Source organism: Rhyacophila brunnea, unplaced genomic scaffold (genome assembly GCF_057557595.1).
Source record: "Rhyacophila brunnea isolate RB1 unplaced genomic scaffold, BYU_Rbru_1.0 scaffold_19, whole genome shotgun sequence".
Classification (NCBI taxonomy): Eukaryota; Metazoa; Arthropoda; class Insecta; order Trichoptera; family Rhyacophilidae; genus Rhyacophila; species Rhyacophila brunnea.
In genome coordinates, this window is record NW_028232848.1 from 37,113,374 (window position 1) to 37,130,172 (window position 16,799).

Below are 16,799 nucleotides of genomic sequence, written 5' to 3' on the forward strand. Positions count from 1 at the left end.
TTCTTCTTATTGTGCCATCCCCTAGTGGAGGTCGGCCACCATCAAGGCGATATTATCTTTGTCGTCTGCTACCCGGAATAGTTCAGTGGAGCTGCACTCGTACCAATCACGGAGGTTCTTAAGCCACGAAATGCGGCGCCGTCCTCTGCTACGCTTACCGTTGATCTTTCCTTGAATGACAAGTTGGGGAATGCTGTACTTTTGTCCTCTCATAATGTGGCCGAGGTACTGTAGTTTCTTGGTTTTGATACTACGTAGAACTTCTCGGTCCTTCCCCATTCGATTGAGAACTTCAACATTTGTCACCCGGTCAGTCTAAGGAATTTTGAGGATGCGTCTATAAAGCCACATCTCGAAAGCTTCAAGTCTCCGTGACATCTATTGGTTTAGCGTCCATACTTCCATACCATAGAAAAGAATTGAGAGAACATAACAACGTACCATACGCAGTCTCAGACCTAGGTTAAGGTCTCGATTGCTAAGGAGGCGTCTCATTTTGAGAAAGGCGCTCCTTGCGATCTCAATTCTAGTTTTTATTTCATGAGACTGGTCCCATTTCTCATTGACCCATGTACCTAAATATTTATAATGGGTCACACATTCGATTGATTCATTGTCAATGACAAAACTTGTGTTGGTGTCTGGTGTCACTATTCACAACATTTAATTATCATGCTAATTGCTACATTACAGGCGTGTCTTGAGCACTAGCCGAGTTGTAGTAATTAACTAGTCAGCAGTGACTGTGTTAATTTGAAAACGACTCGTATGTCATGGATTATGCTTGGTTCTCACTGGACTCGTTAATCGACATATGTGTCGCTGAGTTTCAAAACCCGCTATTACAATTTTTTATTATGTTGAGAAAATCAATTAAAACTTTTTGAACTAAAAAGGTTTTTGAATGTTTTAGTAGTGTTATAGCGGGATTTGATAGACACATTAATTATGTTTCATAAATGACAGTTTATCGTAGCGGATTTTGAAAGAGGCGAGATTTGAGAGAGTAGAGATTTTAATAACGAATCCAAAGATATATATATCTTAATTATTTTTAAAAAAAAGTGTTATATTGGGTTTTGAAACTCAGCGACACATATATATTGTTAGTGAGCTTATGAGATGTCATCGATTTCGTATAAGACGTTACCGAGAGAAGAATAATCTTGTTTTTATTGTCCATAACATTTCATATGAAAGCATCTGCAGTTTCAGAAACATGAAAATACAATAAATCAAATCATTATTAATGAAATATAGCATTGCTTTGATTGTAGAGGCAATAATCTGATAATGTTGATTCATTAAAGTTGATGATTTGTATGCACAGTAGTCCATGGGAATCACTTTGTATTGTAAACATAGTACCAAATCCGATTGTATCGCTTGAAATTTGTAATTGAGCGTGGCACTGACTAACCCTACCCTAATATTGTCCTTTGGCAATCAGTAACTCCGATAAAATCGAGTGTAACCCATATATGTATTGGGAGTATGTTATTTAATTATATCCCTTACCAATGTCCAGTATGATAATAATATGACAATGGTATTATATTACCATTTATAATTAATTAATTTTGCTTTTTGTGCAAGGTGGTTCTGTTATTGCGTAGAAATAAGTTAATTTTATATTATATTTGAATTTATAAAAGATTGAAAGATAGTTAAGAGCGTGCATAAGTGAAACGGCAAATAATTTTCAACTGTATGTAGAACGTAATTACGGCCGCGTTGTCATTCGGAGAGCGATAGTCGAGGCGTTTGTAAGTCGATTCGTTTTGTCATGGCGTCGGATGAAAATATTCTTAAATCGTGTAAAGATGACTAAAAAACTTCACGTATGTATTTAAAAAGAAAATATGTCAATGAATATACTATTATTATTATGAATATATTAATAAACTTAACATAAAAAGGACGCATGTTAAAATTTTATGATAAATTATATTTCGTTCGGCTTCCGTCATTTGCACCCGCGACCCGCATTCCGTGCATCGCCTAGTCACGATCTTTTTAGACCATGCCTTAGCTGAGGTATAGCCTTAACTATACTATATACTGTTTACTATATACCTATACTGTTTGGTTAGGTGAAAGATATTAAAATAATAGTCGAGTAGTATATTTTATATTATGAGGTTTAGAAGTCTGTATCATTGATATTATAATCCAGAATGGCCAAAATTATGTGTTTTGTGTAGTGTTTTTGTGTTATGTTGTTGTTTAGTATTTTGTAAGGTTTTTGGAGGTAGATATCGTAATTATGTTGTCTGTGTAGAGCTCCGAGGACCCACCGCTGCTTTTCTAGTATTGATCAGTCATTAACGATAATATGTCACATACACTGTTTGACAGGTGTTGCCATCACATGGACAACAGTCATCGTCCCTTAGTTTGAATATTTTTAGATTTACTCTCAGTGCCCCGTGGCCTGTTAATATATATGCGAGTTTGTGTGATGTTTGCTTTTATTAGGTTGTTTGAAAATTGAAAATAAACAAGTATTTTCGTCATGGTATGTATGTAATGGACTTTGTCTGTTCTGAAAATCTGAAAAATCTGTCGATACAAACGTCCACTCTGTGGAGGCCCTAGGATTGGACATGGTCGAAAATAACAAATATACCTAATAGACTTTACAATACATCCATATTTTTATCGTTATCTTTAAATACGTTTACAATATTACATATTTTTACTAATTTTGTAATATTTATAACAGCTTGGAGGTCAAAATAACCATACACGACTTTGAACGAATTGAATTAGTAGAAAAAACAACTGAAATTACTTACGTAGCAGATACATCCATTTCGACTGCCTAATCTGCAAACCAGCCAACTGCATTTTTGACCAAAAATGAGATTATGATGAAATTTTGTTATAAAGCATGTTTTCTATGCTCACACAAAATTTCAAACTTCAAAACCTATAAATAAATGCGGTATCGTTATTCACACAAAACAGCCAACTGTAGGTGCCAAATTTCCAATATCGGAAATGGAACAACTCCGCTCTTTATAAAAAAAAATCTTTATATATTATAAAAGGGAAGCTAAAATAGTGTATTCATTCATAGTGTAGCTTATTTGTTACAAGTGTATTTTTGGAATTGTTTAATTCTGCTCGATAGTTAGATTATTAAGATTTTTCTCCTTCCTGAATAATTTGCCGAAATGGAGTTGGCCAGTTTGTAGATGAAGCAGTCTATTTAGCGAAACCATAATATATAAGGGCGGCCGTGCTCAGCGTGGGTAAAAATGGAGCTTTTTTCTATTTTCAAAGCATGATCCTGGACATACCTTAAACGTTGTAGATAATCTATTAATATAATTTTGAAGCCTTATTATCCGTTATATTTATTTTAAACATTTGATGACTGCATACAGTATTTTTATTACATAAAATAGTATTCTTAGATAGAATAGAGCGAGAGGTTTAAAAGAATACTATTTTATGTAATAAAAATACTTTATGCAGTCATCAGATGTTTAAAATAAATATAAAGGATAATAACGCTTCAAAATTATATAAAGAGATTATCTACAACGTTTAAGGTATGTCCAGGATCATGCTTTGAAAATAGAACAAAAGCTCCATTTTGACCTACGCTGAGCATGTCCCCCCTTAAGAATATTGACATATATCTCACACTACGAGCAAAATATCGGAACACCAAATTAAGTCATTACCTTTTAGTTAAGTTTTAAAGTCAAAATCCACTTCTAGTTTATCTATAAAAATACGTCGGGTCCCAAGAGATTGAAGAGCTATGCAATATATGTAATCAGGTTAAATCAGTGAGCTGACTAAGTGGCCAAAAAAAGCATTTAATATATTTTTTTAAATTATCCTTCACTGTGAATATGTAATTTCTACGTTCTGTAGCAGAAAATATGGATTGCCTTTCAAAATGTTTACCTGTTTACTAATGCAATATCTTGCTATTGCAAAAAGTAATCCACGTGTTATATGGAAGATAATGGTTTTAATTTCAAACTTGACACGTAGCTTTTTCAAGCACTAGTCTAAAAATCTATTTGGTAATCATCAAATTATGTAATCTGTTACAGGTGGAATTGGTGGAGGCATACTGCGATCCTCGAGACAGTAGGGAACCCCGCGACCAGCCCTGCACCAACAGACTGAGCTCGTCTCTGGATGACTCATTTTGCCAGTCGCACCCGAGTCCTCCTGAACCCGCTCCGGACCATGACAATCCATTGAGGGAATATTCGCAGCCTTATACAACCGGTGAGTTATAAAATTTGTATATCATGGTACATGAACATTTATTTATCGTCGTGGGACAGGATGGGTTTGTTTGTAATATATTTATACCAAACATTTAGTAGGTATTTAGTTAATGGATCTCAGTTTTTCGGAAGTCGATTTGGGGTTAATGAAATGGAGGAGATAAAAGGTTGTAGTTGCTTGTGGGTTTCGAGGGGAGAGTATATGTATTGATACAAGAATACAATAATACTTTAACAAAGATAACAGCGTGCGGTTATAATCGCGGGTAATGATGTACTGGTGAGGTGGATTTTATCAAAATTGATTATAATAATGAACTGAGAGACTTCAGCGAGATAGTAGTGCGTCGCGTGATGGGCTCAATGTAAGAGTGACGATCCATGCATTGTCCTTCCAATTTAAACAAATGGAGTCCTTCTAATTACAAAACATTTTGTGGCAATTAACAGACACTACTGATCTAGTTATGATTGGGGAAATCCTGACGATCATTATTGCTCTATTGTTTTGTTTTGACAACAAAACATACATATTAAAGTGTGTCACTCAATTAGATAGATATACTTATATTAAAATTTACAATATTGTTTTTAGTATACAATTAATTAGATTGTGACAATTTTGATAGTGATATGACAATCAAAATACCTATTCACTATAAACTAAAATTCTTTGTCAAGTTCAATAATATTATAATTATAAATATACGATATGATTGAAATAATCAGCTCTTCAATAACGACTCATTTCAATGACTTTAAATACAGTTGATTTATCAGTGAATAACCTGAATCAATTGACCCATTATGGGATACAGTATACCTAGTAATATATCGTAACCGGAAATTTGTACGTAAACAGTTCACCGCAGGACACTTATTCGTGCGCCGCAGTACGTGAAACGTGAGTTCGTGTAACATTTAATCAAATGACGAGTTCTTCGTTGAACATTTCACCGTGGAGTATATTTGTATGTATGCTACAACATGTGGAGATGTCTTTATTAGGTTAGGTTAGGGTTAATCTAATTGGAACAGTACTATTTGCAAACTATTTCCGCATTTTGTAAGACACTTACAAATGTATTCCACTGTGAAATGTTCAACGAAGAACTCGTTATTTGTTAAAATGTTATACAAACTCATGTTTCACGTACTGCGGCGCACGAATAAGTGTTCCACGATGAACTGCATACGTAAAACTTACATGTAACCGTAATATATACTGGATTAATATAATTACGAACCGTACTCAGATGTGTGTGTACGAAATTAAATATAAAGCTCCATAAGATGTATTTTACATTGCTAGTCGTTCGTTTTTATATATATAATCGATATTATAAATATTTCAAAGAGTTTTCGGGTGTTATTTGTGTGAATACTCGCATAATAGTGAGTGACATATTTCACCGGTCACTAGTGTAATGCACTTATTCTTCCTTGCACCACATTCGTTAAACAGTCGATACACGGCTACTTAAATACTTTATAGTAATTCATGAAAATTCATGAATTGGGCTTTAGGACATTAAAAATTGGTTACCATTACCATCATGGCGAGACACTAAAATGAAAATGGATATAAAATAATCGAACCTATCTTTCGTTATAAACAATGTAATAATCCAATAGTATACTAATACATCGTTTCATATTGATGGCTATAAAAAAATATTATATATATAATATATACTTACAAATAAAAAAATACGCAATTGTGTTGTTACATAAAAATAAATATATAAAAGTATTGATTTATGAGCATGACTCCACAAAGTCTATAATAACCACGTAGTAAATAAAAAAATCTGATATCACTCTGGGATTGACCGGTAGAACATATTATATTTCAGGGTTACTTAACCTTTTTTCTAATAGAAATATATGACATAAATAATGTCTGATATTGCAACACAGTTGCATATTAAGCATCTTAAAATATATAATATATTTATATTTTAATCAATAACGTCAAAAGGTAACTGCCGGTTGGCCAATGTATGAAATGAAATACTGTCATCGTCTGCCCGTCTTCCCAGTGTATCAGCGCAACCACATTACGTTATTTTATTTACACTAAATTAATGGTTGAATTATCCCTAAAATTCTATTAAATACAAGTTAAGAAATGACAGATATAGCTATTAGGTACATATCATAAAGAATAAAAAACGATTGACATGTAACGCGTGGGGAAATACTCTACCTCCTATAAAACAACTTACGACCATATGGTCGGACACTCCAAAAAGAGGTACAGGCAGATAACGAATATTGTAGTGGAAGAAACTTGTACATATTTTCAAGAGAACAACCCTATTGTTCTGATTAGCAGTTGCCTTTATGATTGTTAACCTTTCACATAGGAAACTGCACTTAAAGAAAAAGAGATAAATCTGACATAAAGTTATCTTTTATTTTAATGTTACACGTTTCACATCATCCATGAAGTATTTACAAGAGTATTTTACGTTATGACATTATAACTATCGCAGGTGTGAAATAAAGCAATCTTGTACATTTCCTATACTCTGAATGGTTATACGAACCACACCATGGCCCCCACAAGGGGGGGGGGGTGGCAGGGCTCTAGCCTGGGGGCCAGCGAGGCGCGTCAACCAGATAAGTGAGATAAGCACACATCACACATTTGCTTTAAAAGTATAAAAAGTTGCCTGCGACGCTGTTTTACTTCAGTAATGTTATTATTTAAACTTATATGATTGTACGATACAATTTTTAATTGTGCATCAATACTCGACATCTCCATAATTCGAGTGGATGTATTAAAATATATAATAAACACTAAATATGCAGATTAATTTTACCGCGTACACCATTTGGAAAACGCACTGCCTTTCTCGTAAGTGATAGGTAGGGGGGGACGCCAGAGATCCTAGCCTGGGGGCCCGCTTCACGATGTGGGGCCCATGAACCACACAGACATGGAGCCTCCAAACCAATCCGCCTCGCACCACACTCAGTCTTAATCGAAGCCATACGTTCGTATGTGAAGCATCAGCAGTTTTTTATGCCTAGGAATGTGTCAGGAGCAGATACCCAAGTCGCCACGCTCTCAAGTTTACTGAGCTTTGAGTGAGTTTAATGAAAGACGTAATTCAATAAAAAATGCGATGGACGAGAAAGGCACTGAGACTAAAATTAATTTAATGATATAAGATCACAAAAACAAAACTAAAACAATACGTATAAACAAAATTATGGAAAAAGATCTTCACGTCCGCAATAAGATATCGCAAAATTTTTAAATGCAATATAATTGGCCTTAGTGGCGACCAGTTCGGATAGCCTGATAGGATTTTGGGAGACAACCAAATTCTGTCATCCTCACAAGGTAACTCTCTCCGTGGAGTGAGGATCTGTAATCGTGAGTCTGCTTATTCATAGACGCTATTTTTTCTTCGTATATCAGAAGGAGCTAATGCGTGCGTAAATAATTGCACGAATGTAAAAAATAATTTTAGTAAATGTTATCGAGTATGGCCCACCTAGCAACTGCCTATAGACACACCAGTGTGTCGTGATGCAACGGTTTTGAATGACTATTCTAGATAGAAGATACTACATTATGTCGGTGCTATGAGAGTGGAGATAGTTTCTTTTCAAGTACTATTCGCTTTGTGCGAAAATTTTCTTTTGAGAAAAGCGCTGACGTCACCAGAAAAGGTTTTTCCGTGGGAGTGGGCCATCGGAGAAGCGGTCCGCAGTAAAAAACATAATCCAATTTTCGCTTCAAACTTAATGTTTTTTCTTCATGCCACTTACCTACGCGATGCTTTGCGAGGTTTTCGAAAATATAATTTGTAGAATAAATAATGTTCTATTTTCGGACTGGGCTGATTTTTTCTTCGAAAGAGTTATTGATATGCTTCATAATTTTCTTTCTTAAATATTCTGTAGACTGTTAACGTAGTTATTATCAAGTTTCATTTTGATAAGAAATACAAAGGTATGAAAAATGATTTCTTCTGTTTTTGTGTTTTTCTGTATTCAGACTCAGTGGCGAAGGGTAGAAGTAGGCTATTAAGTTTCGACATAAATAGTGATCAGTAAACTTTGTTAATCATACTTATTTGTTTTCATTGAACTATGAATACAATTTGCAGATTGTGCTGGTTAGTTTTTAAAATTCAATTAAACCCTGCCTAAATCAAACCATAATAGTTTAAGTATGATGTGGATGATCCTTCAGCAATAGTGCATACTTTTTCAGTCATACTTATTTGTTTTCGTTGAATGAAGAATACATATTAGAAATGGCGTTGGATAGTTTATTAAAATTCATTAAGCCCAGCCTAAACCAAATCATAATCAATAAAAAATATTCTTATAAACTAATATTTTTAACTATTATCTACTAGATACTTAGGTAGGGTTTAATTGATTTTTTAAAGCTAACAAACACTATCCAAACACTGTAGTTTAGTGCAATGAAAACAAATATATTTAAATGACAACGTTTAGTATACACTATTTATGTCGGATCTATAGCCAACCTCCACTCTTCACCACTGGGCCATATATTTCAATTCAATCATCATTGTGAAAGATTTTTTTATTGCGTTTTGCATCGAAATATCATCATCATCAGCCTGGGTCAATCCACTGCTGGATGAAGGCCTCTCCAAGCTTCTTCCAACTCTCTCGGTCCTGTGTCATTTGCTGCTACGTATTTCCGCCGAACTTTACCAGTTCGTCAATCCAGCGGCTTTTAGGGCGACCCCGTGGCCATTTCTGACTGGATGACGGCATTTGTCCAGCGGCCGCCCTTTTGGCGAGCAATGTACCCCGCCCATCTCCATTTCAGCTGTTTGGCAACGTCTATTACATCGCGTACTCCTGTCTGCTTCCTAACCCATTCTTTTCTCTTACGGTCCTTTCGCGTGATGCCCAACATACACCTCTCCATGCCTCGCTGTGCGACTCTTAGCCTTTGGACATCTCTCGTGTTGAGGGTCCACGTCTCGCAGCCATACGTGAGCACGGGTAGAACACATTGGTCGAACACCCTACGCTTAAGACACAATGGTAGGTCACTCTTGAAGATACTATTCAGACGTCCGAAAGCACTCCATCCCAGCTTTGTTATTCGAGCAATTTCCTCGTGCATGCTTCTGTTTATGGACACCTGTTGTCCGAGATAGACGTAGCTGCTGACTTGTTTGAGTTAGGTGCCATTAATATAGATAATCGCAAGGTCCGAAAAACAGTTCCTCATCACTTTTGTCTTTGAGACGCATCGAAATATAAAGCAATATATTGACGGGTTTAGTAACTTAAAAGCACTGACTGATTTTGAGCCACCTCCAAGGTAAAAAATAAAATTACTATCAGTAAAAATATTAATGTATCTCTTTCCTAGAATCACAGTCTGTGATTAAAAATTATTATTACTGATTGATTACACCTAGTTTATTTTTTATGTGTAAAAATACATATCTGTTCGTGTGGTTATGTTAAGTTAGTAGTTATGCGCTGGGTAATATTTTATAAGTAGGTTTGTACTCAATTTTTTGGAAATACGCATATTTAAAAATTTTGGTACAATCTAATAATTATTTGACTAGTTTAAACTGTTTTGAAGCCTTTTTAAATTTTTTGAGGAATCAGTTGTGTCATTTGCGTCAAAAAAAATACCGCTGGAGATATTAATTGTCTTATGGTTATTATCAAAACAAATTTTACCATTCATACTTCTTATTTTATTTTTTAGTAGCGATATAGTACAAAACTGTCAAAATATAGGTAAGTATATAATTCTATAATCATAAAAAATGTAATTTTACGATTAACACCATTTTTTTTCAAAAATATTTTTTAAACGGGAGATTAAAGCCACCCGGCTTATCTAACTAACTGTGGCAACACTCCGATGTAAAATGTCTCGGGCTCAAAATAATAACTTCCTTTGAATTTTTCTGACATATCAGATAAGGAAAACAGTAGACAGTTCAATTAAAAACACAGCTAAGGTGCTTTTCTTCTTAGTATAGCTTATATTTTCGTAAACTACTTAACTAACGGCAGACATTTTTTTAATCTTAATTTACTTTTTTTTCGTTGGCGCTTGCCTGCCTATATTAAACACAAAAAACTCTTATTAAACTTTAAAAAAAGGCAAATTTAATGATACTCCATCCTTACTAATCTCATAATTAAGGATGGTGATCACTGGAATTACAAGCGTTGCCAACGATCTCATTCAATCAATTCTGCACTGATATTGTAGTTTCTTATTCTTCTTCTTTCACCATGTCACGACCCAGCATTGGGGCATAGGGCAAGTACAAGTTCGCGCCACTTCACTCGATACATCGCCAACTCTTTCGCCTACTGCCATTCCAGACCTGCAGTGCGTAGATCGCATTTGTAGCACCGCTGCCGGGTGAGGGAGGGCTGGCCATGACGACGGAACCCTTGAGGCTGTGTCACAAAGGAACGAAGTGTCGCAGTCTTTGGCGGCATCCGGAATACATGTCCCAGCCACGTAAAACATCTCTTCGGTGATTACCTTAATCACCGAAGGCTGCTGTGTCTAATCATGAACTCGGGTGTTTGTAACGCGGTTGTACCAGTGTAACCCTAAGATTCGGCGGAGACATCGATTTTCATAGCTCAAAAGCCGAGATCTTTGAAGCTTAGTAAGATGCTATGTCTCACAGCCATAAATGAGCGCAAGTAGCACGCCCGCGTTGCACAAACGACATTTGTTCCTCACAAAATACAGCCTTGACCTCCATGCGACTCCAAGTTGGCTGAATGCAGACCCCGCCATACCCATGCGGATTCCAAGCTCACTATAAATACCACCAACGTCGGTAACCGAGGCACCCAAGTATTTCAACTTGGACACCAGCTCGACGGGCAAAACCGGAAACCCGCAGAGGAGTGTCGGCGTCAATGCTGCAGCAGTGCACATGGATTTGGTCTTAGCTGCATTCAGATGAAGACTCACATGTTTCGAGTTCGCGCTGAGCCTATTCACGGTTACCTCCAACCGTTCGATCATTGGAGTAGTTTCAGTCATTGTTAATTGAGTCGCTCTCTTGATGATATTGCCCCATCTGGAATGCGCACGCCATCGCGCCCTCCTCCATTCGTTGCCACTGAGGTCATTCTTTTCTCCAGGCTACTCGGATCGTTTCTTACTCTTGTAGTTGGCCTGGAAACGATGTTTCATGACAACCTTTTCGAGTATAGAAATATTTATACGCCTGACCGTATATGAAGTGCGGGCATCCTTCGGTTCCTGTGATTTCAAAATATTTATGTTTCGTTTTTACAATTTCCATAATACCTAAATAGAACGTTTTTCTATTTGTATGTTTTTTACGTTATAACTGCTGATATTGATGAAACTTGCACACCATCTAGCTAGATTCTAGAGTCTTATAATAGGAAAAAGAATATTTCGTATTTATTTAAATAGTATGATAGTATGAATTTATTATTTTGATAGTTTAATCATTAAACTATTGAATTATCCATAAATGAGGAGCTGAAACCAATGTTTGAACAAGGATACCACAAATTCTGGTTACAAAAACAGATACTAATTTTATATCCTGCATTATGAGTAGGGAATCTAATCCCGAGCCAAAATTCTGATCCCGGGATTTCGGGATTACATTTTGACAATCCCGGGATTGGCATTTTTTCCATTGTTATTATAATAATTTTATATTTACAAATAACATTGATAAAATCGGTCAAAAATAAATCTAGTATACTTTAAAATACAATTTAAGACATTTATTGTTAATATTGTGTACATTCAATCTTGGAAATACATAAGTTTAATAGAGTAAATAATATTTTTATATAAATAATAATGTGAATTTAATATGAGATTGTTGTTTCTGATAGTAAAGACTTATCGAATGGGTTAGCGAGATTTAAAATAGTGAAGCAAATCATGGTGTACTTATGGCCTTTCCGCTTCATAAATCTAATTATTCAGCCAAATATGAAACTACCGTAAAACGTATGAGATCATGGTGGAATTACTTTGTTAATAGTGCGAAGCATTGTTTTTTCCAATCTTTCTCATTTTAATTAATTTATGTGAAAAAATAAAATGAATCGGCAACTTACACATGGGTATAAATCAAACTCAGTTTATTTCTAATGTAGTTATTTGTTATTAAAAGTATTTTTTCTGTTATATTTCCTTTTTTATTTTATTTTCCATAAAAATTGGTAAAAAAAATCAATCCCGAAAGTTTCGGGATTATGTTTATTAATCCCGGGATTCATAGGTATCGAAAATAGCTCGGAATCCCGGGATCCCGGGATTGGAAACCCTAATTATGAGTCATTAATGTGTGAAATTTCCTTAAAAAAACCTTCTTTTGGGGGAAATTCTTGAATAAAGTGTTCGGAAATGTAAAGCTTTCATCCAATTATTGGAAGTGCATTAAATCAATAAAATAAAATTGATTGTAATCCGCAGAAATTTGGAAATAAATTTTACGAGTACATAATTATATGAGGAATCGTAAAAATAATATGTAGAAGAACATATAAGATATAATTCAATAAACATAAAAATACATTCAATGCGAGTTGTTCAGAATAATATAATATTACATTTATCGAAATAAAAAAAGTTTGATTATAAAATATGTAGTATTATCAAGAAAAATATAAATATAAAAATACATTAATAGAACTTATTAAGTTGAACGCAATCATTTATATAAGTTTTGTTTGTTGGTAAATTTTGTATTATCTCATTAAATTTGAAATATTGTCTTTTTTTCGAGACAAGTTTGACTTTGAATAATATTTACTTGTGAACAATTTTAATTTAGTTTTTATCAAAGAATGAATACACACAATTACAAAATAAAATAAAAGAATATATGTGAAATTACGATAGGTACGAAGAATTGGGTGTGACTGAATTTTTTTTTAAATTTAGTAGATGATAATTATTTTTTGGTGGCATTTTGAGTGCTCGGTATCTGAATGGGAATGGCTGAAGCAACATTCAACTTTACGCGGGACGACTGTACTCGGTTAAAAACAAATTCACACTGTTCAACGCTTTCATTCTGACGGTACTGCTTTACGGTCCTGAATCATGGCACCTTATGAAGGGTCAGATGAACCGTATACTGACCTTCAAGAACAGATTTTTGCGATGGATGTATGATTTTAGCCTTTAGGAGATAAACGAGCGAACCAAACACCCTCGAAGAGGTGATGTTATAATACCTTGCTGGGCCACGTGAGAAGCGAACTTCAACATGGCTTGCCTAGTCTTTAAGCCAACGGATTCTGGCGTTCTAGAAAGCCGCTAAATACTATCGACATAGTGTATACGGCAGAGCTACGGAGTGCAAAAACGTGCTCCAACCCGCCCCAAAATTACTAACAAGATCTCAGTGTTTCTGCTGTAATTTTACACCATTTTGTACATATACAAACGTTTTAACTAAATTCACATTTTATGCCATTTCGAGATAATACAATATTTTAATTTTTCAAATATATTAATAAATAATCAGAAAAGGCGAATAGCAAAAAATAGTATGCATGTCGCCATTAAAATTAATAAAAAATCATTTTAAAGTTTTTGTAAAATATAAAGAATGGCGGCTCAATTCTTTTTAAGTAACAAAAGAAGCTGATTTTGATACTGTATGATTGTAAAGTAATTCTGCAAGTTATTATGTGAATCAAGAAAAATAGATAAAAAATGTAAAAATGGAGGTTTCCTAATTTGAAACTAATAACCTCAAAATATGGCACATGGGCCCTTGATTGTCTTTGAATTTAAGTTATAATATTTTTATATGCGAAATTAATTGTGATATGAAACCCATATAAAATTATCACATTGGTATTTCTGCCCCTAAGTGCTACAGCTGCCAAGATCAACAAAGTTGTATACGATTCGGTTGAATCTATAAAAACCATTTATATTTAGTCATAAATGGCGTTTATTGATCGTTAAGACGTATTTTGTTGAGAAAATAAATCTTACCAAAACGTGAAATGTAATATTTTGTATGGATAAGATGATGTAATAACCGTGATACGGAAAAGTGATTCCGGCAAAAGGCCTTTACTTCACTCTATAAGATGTTTTTACTAACCAATAAAATGAAAGTATATTATTTTACTGGGAAGTGAGAGTATGGAGTTATTTATTATTCGAATCGATGGAATGAAATTGTGACATCTGTCAGAATCATTTGGAATTTTATATGACGTACGCTATATAATTTATGTCATATCCGTTGTTTTGACAGTAAGATTGTAAATCGGTGTACAAATTTTATATAAATAATAACAAGATAAAAAGAACTTTTTATATACAACGTTTTTAAATTTTCTGTTGAATCATATAAACTTGACTTGCTAGCTTAAACGATCAAAAAAATTTGTACTTGATAGAAATAATACTGAAATGTCCTTTTTGATTTCCATAGTAACGCACGTATATATTAATAATTTAGTTGCTAGGACTATCCGCTTAGCAACCAATAATGGTGTCGAAATAACATTTCATACAAAACAGAATTAACTGAAAATGAATTCAATTCTACTTAAAGATGGCTAAGAGTATTTAAAAAATGCATTGGCATCGTGTTTTAATATATTCTAAAAGTTTCAAATGTCTAGCTAGTCGGGAAGTTAGTTAAAAATCGATTGCAAGATTTGTACCGGACAAATAAGAAGACGAGCTAAGAAAAACGTTGTGTAAATAGTCAGGTAAAATGCGAGAAGTCGATGAACATGGGTTCAATACTGGTTCAACTATTAAGTTTAGTTTTTTTATATATAGATACATAAATTTGGTTAACAAACACAAAACTGTTTTTTATAGTTATTTATTTCTTTATGTCTACTTTAATATTACATGATAGTATGGCTTTATTGTTTTATTAGTTTTATGTTTATTACGAACGAATTCAATATGCGAGGAACGATTCTTCAATTATTGGGAGACTATCTGTGAACTGCTTGATTGAAAGGTTTGATATCGACTACTCATAATAATTAATATAGCAACCGATGCCAACTTTGCGGCATTCGAGAAATTTGCAGCGTCGTATGGGGAGCGGGATAGTTCCGACTCCTCTGTAGACTCATCCATTTAGACTCGTGACACTAAGTATGCGGATACATAGGGCGCTTAACGTCAACAGACAGCAGACCAAGTCAAAAAAATCTTTCTTAACTTCATTCTTTAAGCACTGCGGTGCATGGTTGCAGCATCAGTCTCGTGCAGCTACGTCTCGGGACGGAATGAGCACTTCTTTCAGACATGTGTATAGTGTCATGGAAGGCGGCCGTGCATATCCACACATATATATACATGACGGGTGGTGGTGAGAACTACTCATTATAATCTATATATTAATATTATCAGTTCAGTTAATGTTAGTTTATGTCAACTGTTTTTGTGACGAGTACTTCATTATCGACTAAGAATGTTAGTTCTATTTTATGTCGATAGGTGTTACTATATCAAACTAATAATATTATGTCACTAATATAAATAAGGCTGTACAATATTTTAATACATTAGATTTAGTAAATATGTCTCAGCTCACATAAAAATATCTAAGTTCAGTGTCTAGATAACAATGTTTTGTTCGTTATCTTTAATATCATATATATAATATCGAAGTATTCTACTACCAACAAGAAGGCATGACTGTAATTTCATAGCACTATTTAAAGTGTGTAAAGGACAAAATTTGGGTTCGCGGTATAGATTTATATATGTTACACCGAATGTGTGAAATTGCGTATTACACGAAATCGGCAATATTTTGCCTAATTCATGAATAAGGCAACGGGCTTGCATTATTCATGAATAAGGCAATTTATCTGCGGAGTACGTGAATTTAGCAGGGTATGGAATTTTTAAACTGTCAACATGACAGTAGAAATAGTAAATTTAATACGGATGGTTTTATTAGTTATAATTGGACAAAATATAATAGTATTATTATTAGGTTTTGTAATTCTGAATTCAACTGAATGTCCATTTTGAGGTTAGCTAACATCTGTCAACAAACTATCAAATCATACTATCACAAACAAACAATCGACCATTGCCTGATACCCAACCACGAATCAAATCGCGAAAATACCTTTTAATAAAATTCTTCCGTTATCATAGTATAGTTCTAGATTTTTTTGGGCATAGTAAATGAAAATGAACATCATTGTAGTTATTGATTGGTATATTTTTATATAATCAATGACATTTGACACATTTGGTTTAGTTGCAAAAAACACCACCGTAGCGCTACTATCTAATTTGCCCGATGCATGAACTAGGCAGAAAAATTACTGCCGAATTCACGCACTCGGCAGATGTTTTGCCTAATTCATGAATAAGGCAACGGGTTTGCATTTTTTATGAAATAGGCAAAATTTTGCCGATTTTATGTAATACGCAATTTCACACATTCGGCGTAACATATGCATAAAAGGGCGGGTGGTTTATAATTCTGCCGATCACCTCTAGGATGTATGTTTGGGTTTAAATTA

General features: G+C 34.2%; 1 protein-coding gene across 2 annotated transcripts in view; it reads left to right on the forward strand.

Moving 5' to 3' along the window:
- The window catches only part of hwt (SH2 domain-containing adapter heavyweight), a 295,091-nt gene that overhangs the window by 224,649 nt on the left and 53,643 nt on the right, over nt 1–16,799 (forward strand). For both annotated transcript variants that reach the window (XR_015070540.1, XM_085946001.1), the window contains exon 3: nt 4,077–4,257. The gene's annotated coding sequence lies outside the window, so the exon portion shown is untranslated. The remainder of the gene's footprint in view (nt 1–4,076; nt 4,258–16,799) is intronic.